Raw genomic sequence first — 5,704 nt, 5'->3', positions numbered from 1 at the left:
CTGAAACCAGTCCGCTCGGACCTCACCGGGTTCACCGGCAACTCGGTTTCGCCATTGGGATCTGTCACACTACCTCTGACGCTGGGGACACCGCCCAAGACTAAAACGGTGATGTCGACCTTTCTGATAGTAGATCTTCCTACAGCGTACAATGCCATCCTCGGCCGACCTTCCCTCAACAAAAGCAGGGCCCTGGTCTCCACTTACCATCAGACAGTGAAATTCCCGACTCACGCGGGAACTGGAGAGGTCTGGGGAAGCCCTCGGGAATCCAGGCGATGCTACCTGACGGCGGTCTCCCTACACAATAGGCCAAAAACCGAAGCACCCCTGGACGATCCCAGAGAATTGAAACGGCCAAATCCACATCCCGAGCCGTCGGCCCCAACCTACGACGTGTCACTGAAAAAGGGACGCCCGGACCGAACCATTAAGGTCGGGACTGACCTACCCCTGGACGAGCGGGAACAACTCGTCGGCCTCTTGCAAGAGAACGCCGACGTCTTTGCTTGGTCGCCATCCGACGCAGCAGGCGTGGACCCAAAGGCAGCCCAACATCACCTCAACATATCGCCTGATGCCCGCCCGGTGAAACAAAGGCCGCGACCCCAGGCCCCGGACAGGCAACAAGCCATCCGTGAAGAGGTAGAACGGCTCCTAGCGGCCGGCTTTATAGAAGAGGTCAAGTACCCACAGTGGCTATCCAATGTAGTTCTGGTAAAAAAGCATAATGGGAGCTGGCGAATGTGTGTTGACTACACCAGTCTTAATCAGGCATGCCCAAAAGACTGCTACCCCCTTCCAAGGATTGATCAGCTCGTGGATGCAACCGCAGGGCACGCCCGACTCTCATTCATGGACGCCTTCTCCGGATATAATCAGATCCGAATGGCGCCTGAGGATCAGAGACACACAGCCTTCATCACCAACCTCAGGGCATACTTTTACAAAGTGATGCCGTTCGGGCTAAAGAACGCGGGCGCAACTTATCAGAGGACCATCAACAAGATATTCGCCCAACAAATAGGGCGAAACCTAGAAGTCTATGTGGACGACATGATTGTAAAAAGCCGGGTCTCGCGAGATCACCTAACGGACCTATCAGAAACATTCGCCACACTCCGAAACTGCGGCCTTCGGCTCAACCCCGCAAAGTGCGCCTTCGGCGTTAGTACAGGAAAGTTCCTCGGATTCATTGTACATGAAAGAGGGATCGACGTCAACCCGGAAAAGGTCCAGGCGATCCTCGACATGCAGGCCCCTTGGACGATCAAAGACCTACAGCGACTAAACGGACGGCTGGCCGCCCTATCCCGATTCTTGTCCCGGTCGGGTGATCGCTGCCTCGCCTTCTTCCGTGCAATAAGAGACCCGAAGAATTTCCAATGGACGCCCCAGAGCTGCGCCCGAGATCCTCGACATTCCGAGCCCCAGAACCGAGCCGCGTCGGCCCTGAGGCCACGACTTAAAAAGTTACACACCGTAACAACTGGTAACCAATATAAGCAAAAGTGCTCAAACCATCTTTGACTATTAAGGACTGAAAATTAATTCCATGTGTTTGAGTTGAAACATCTGTTATTGTGCTAATAAACATAATATGCTTTGTTCTTTTGTTTCATCACGTATGGAAGCTTCTGATTTCTCTCATCCTATTTGAGCTTGCTTTCCTATTTACATGTTTATTCTCTTTTATGCATACTCCTCAAATAATGACATTTACAATATAATCAAAACACACTCAATTGCATAGAATCTCCAAACTTGATTCCAGAGAAGACACTAGGTTTAGTGGACACCAAACTCCTTAGGAATGATGAGGATTAAATAATCTGATTCAAATAGGTCCAATTCTAACCCTACATACTATGATCTACATGTACCTGACAAAATGAAAGCAAATGAGAAACTTAAAAGGCTTCAGCGAAGAAAAGAAAATTGATTACTTTGGTAAATCAAGAAGTTCGTTAGCATCCATGGGAACGGTCTTCGTCATCATAGCAACCGCCCAATCGCCCAAGGGGGCCAAGAAGCCAAATAAAACCCTTCTCTTCGCGGCCTAAGCAACAGGAAGAAGAAAGGTTGTCGATAGCGAACGCGACAATATATTTCCTTTTTTCGTTTTCATCCCCCTCGATCTCGAATCGGACGGACGAGTTCTCACTTCGCGATCCAGATGTCTGCGGCGGCTATCGCCTGCAGTAGAGGCGCCGCCACGTTCGGGTTTCGTTGCTGGTCGCTGATGCGGCTGCCGGCGGCGCAAGTCGGGTACCCTCGGTCCAATTTATTGCTGCTGCAGCGCTTCACTTCGGACGAGAGCAACGGGAGTAGGGCTTGCCTTATCGACACGCTCGCTCTGGTACTGCGCTACCTTATCGGTGTTCGACTGATGGGAGGGGGTCTTGGTTGCGCTACAGGTGTTTGTGTTTTTGCTTGTGTAGGTCAAGAAGTTGGAGAAGGAAGGGGTCCCGTCGAAGCAAGCGGAGGCCATAACGAAGGTTTTGATCGAGATCGCCCACTCCCTTGGGTCCAAGCCCGAGATACAGAGGGTTTGATCTCTTTTTATGTTTCTTGAGACCTTTTTCATATCAGTTTAAGTAATTGAATGCTCACTATATATTAGTTATTTCTATTGTGAATTGACAAACTGAGCATGAGTTTTCGGTACATCCACTGTGAGAATAGTTTAAAATGAGTCTAGAAACTTCAATCTATGTTTAAGTTATTGATTTAGTTTGGATAGATTTGATCACAAGTCTGTGTGGTAGCATCAACAAGCATCTTTTTTGTTAGTATAGCTAATATTGCATGCACAAGTGTTTCTAGCTATGTTTTTGTTATGCTGCAATTTTATGAAGTGACGCATAATGCATGAAAATTTATGGCAGACTTCCAGAACTGATACTTTTCTAGCTTGAAAAAATTGAACAATTAGTGTGTATTTTTTCCACTGCCATTTCCACCAATGTCAGTAGCTTTGCTACTACCGATATTTGTTAAGAAGTTGTTTTACTAAACACTTATTTGATCAGATAATCACTTCGAAGTTAACAGACCTTTTATGATTAGACATATCGCAAGCATTTGCAATCATTTCCATAAATATTCTTCCCAAAGGAACGTTTCAGAAATTTTTGATGAAGACACCCTAAAGTACTTGTGAACATGTTGAACTTTATCATGCCATATTTGAAATTAGCAGTTTCAACAAGCTTGGACATCAAAGCATGGAATTAATATCATTCAGTAAAGGTACATCTCAATTGGATTGTGAACATGTTAGTCAGTCTTGTGATGTATCAACTGATAGCTGATTTATCTATTATAATACTACATGAGGGTAACAAGTTTGTCGATTTACAGTTCATTAGGCACTCTGTTCAGATTCTACTCTATATACTCTTTTTTTTTTAAACTTATGTCATATGATTGCAGGATCAACACTATCCAATGCTGCAACGAGAGACTGAAGAAAATCTTCGAGTTGATATCGAGAAAATGCGTAGTGAACTTAGGTCTGGTTTGCATTGAAGTATATAACAGATTAGTAAGCCAATTATATCCAGATTAATACTTCTTTCTTTAATTTAAACTCACTGTCTTAAACAGATATGAAATCGACAAGGTTATTGCTGGGCAGCGCTTGGATCTAATCCTCAAGAGACGGTAAGGGATGTTAATGTCTATTTGATAATGGAATATGTGGTGATATCTCAGGCTGAATTATTGTCCATATTTGTTACAGAAAATACACCTTTTTAATTTAACAACTAGGTTAACCATGCTAGTTCAGATGAAGAGTTCATGTTGTAGGTAACAAAAAACAAGAGTTCATGTTGATTTGAATTCTGATTTATCATCAAGACGTTCTGGTCTGAGTGTTGCTAGATCACTGTGCTAATGTTGATCCAATGTTTCATTTGACTTTGTTCATTTTTTATCACCTTTGTTATGCCTGGAGCAAACAAATAGGACTACCATCAGTAGCATCGATCAATGATTATGTATGTGCTTATTGCAAGTAGCTTTTCATTTTTAATGTGTTGTACCGGATGAATGTAGTAGCTTTAATTTTAACTTCTTTTTTCTAATTGTTTAGGCGCATACGTCACAAGTTACGTGACAAGTTAGCCAAACAAAGTGCAGAAACCACAGAACTTATTACCAAAATCGAGAGGGTAAGTTTCCTAGATCAAGGAGAAAAAAAATTACTGATAATTCTGTCCGTAGTTTTTGGTTTAGTATGTCTAAATTTGGTTTATCTTTGTAAATTTTCCAGGAAATCCTTGCATTAAGGGCACAGCTAGATGCAGCAAAATATGATGCCATAAAGTTCTGCATCGCTACGGTTGTTTCTATATGTGCTGCTGCTTGTCAGATTGCGGCTCTCACGTTCAGTCCCTCGCGTGTAGAAACGGCTGAGGAGATCCCCAAGGACAAATGATTGATTTACCAATTCTAACCCTACATACTATGATCTACATGTACCTGACAAAATGAAAGCAAATGAGAAACTTAAAAGGCTTCAGCGAAGAAAAGAAAATTGATTACTTTGGTAAATCAATAAAAATCTGCTACGGGAACGGGTGGAGAAAGTTCGTTAGCATCCATGGGAACGGTCTTCGTCATCATAGCAACCGCCCAACCGCCCAAGGGGGCCAAGAAGCCAAATAAAACCCTTCTCTTCGCGGCCTAAGCAACAGGAAGAAGAAAGGTTGTCGATAGCGAACGCGACAATATATTTCCTTTTTTCGTTTTCATCCCCCTCGATCTCGAATCGGACGGACGAGTTCTCACTTCGCGATCCAGATGTCTGCGGCGGCTATCGCCTGCAGTAGAGGCGCCGCCGCGTTCGGGTTTCGTTGCTGGTCGCTGATGCGGCTGCTGGCGGCGCAAGTCGGGTGCCCTCGGTCCAATTTATCGCTGCTGCAGCGCTTCACTTCGGACGAGAGCAACGGGAGTAGGGCTTGCCTTATCGACACGCTCGCTCTGGTACTGCGCTACCTTATCAGTGTTCGATTGATGGGACAACTACCTTAGGGCTTCCCCCAACCTGCAGTTTGCTGTGGTGAGTGGTTGACAGCCTCGTGCGCCATCATAAGTACACACCCTGGAAAGGCAGGCGAGGCAAGTGAAGCCCATCGACTCCGACAGCTCATTAGGTGAGAAGGAAGGAGATATAATACTCCATTGGGACAGAGAGACGCCCCTATTCTTTTTCTCTGGTCCCATTAAAGTCAGCAGCGCCACTTCCATCATGGGGCGTCTGAACCCAGGCAAGCTTCATGGGGCCTGATGAGGGAAATAATGGCAACAAGATTGACTGACGTCACATGTCCCATCACGCCTCAGCACCTGATCAAACTGGTCAACACGTTGATCGAGGCACCATTAATACCAATCTATCCCCTGTCAAAAGTCAAGTCTAACACGTTGACCGAGACACATTAATGTCGACCTGCCCCCTGCAAGTGGGCAGCTTAGGAAGCAGATTGCTTCCCTATAAATACCCTCTCGCTCATTAGAAGAAAAAGGGACGGACAGAGAAACACTCCCTCTTCAACCACCCTCTAGTTCATGGGGGACTCGGAAGACATTTGAGAACACTTCTGCTTCTCTTCCTCCAAAACCCTCTCCACATCATCGCTAACTTGATCGTCGGAGGGGTCGGGCCGAGCCTCCGACCCGACCTGTGTGCAGGAAC

At 45.6% G+C, this 5,704-nt stretch overlaps 1 long non-coding RNA gene across 1 annotated transcript; it reads left to right on the top strand.

The window, feature by feature from the left end:
• The first annotated feature begins 3,477 nt into the window (after positions 1-3,477).
• LOC135666173 (uncharacterized) lies at positions 3,478-5,092 on the top strand. The gene is made up of 3 exons (XR_010509723.1): positions 3,478-3,666; positions 4,100-4,178; positions 4,280-5,092. It is a non-coding gene; the product is annotated as an uncharacterized LOC135666173 (long non-coding RNA).
• Positions 5,093-5,704: the final 612 nt, after the last annotated feature.

Source organism: Musa acuminata, unplaced genomic scaffold, assembly GCF_036884655.1.
Source record: "Musa acuminata AAA Group cultivar baxijiao unplaced genomic scaffold, Cavendish_Baxijiao_AAA HiC_scaffold_1077, whole genome shotgun sequence".
Classification (NCBI taxonomy): domain Eukaryota; kingdom Viridiplantae; phylum Streptophyta; class Magnoliopsida; order Zingiberales; family Musaceae; genus Musa; species Musa acuminata.
This window is presented reverse-complemented; position numbering and strand designations above follow the sequence as displayed.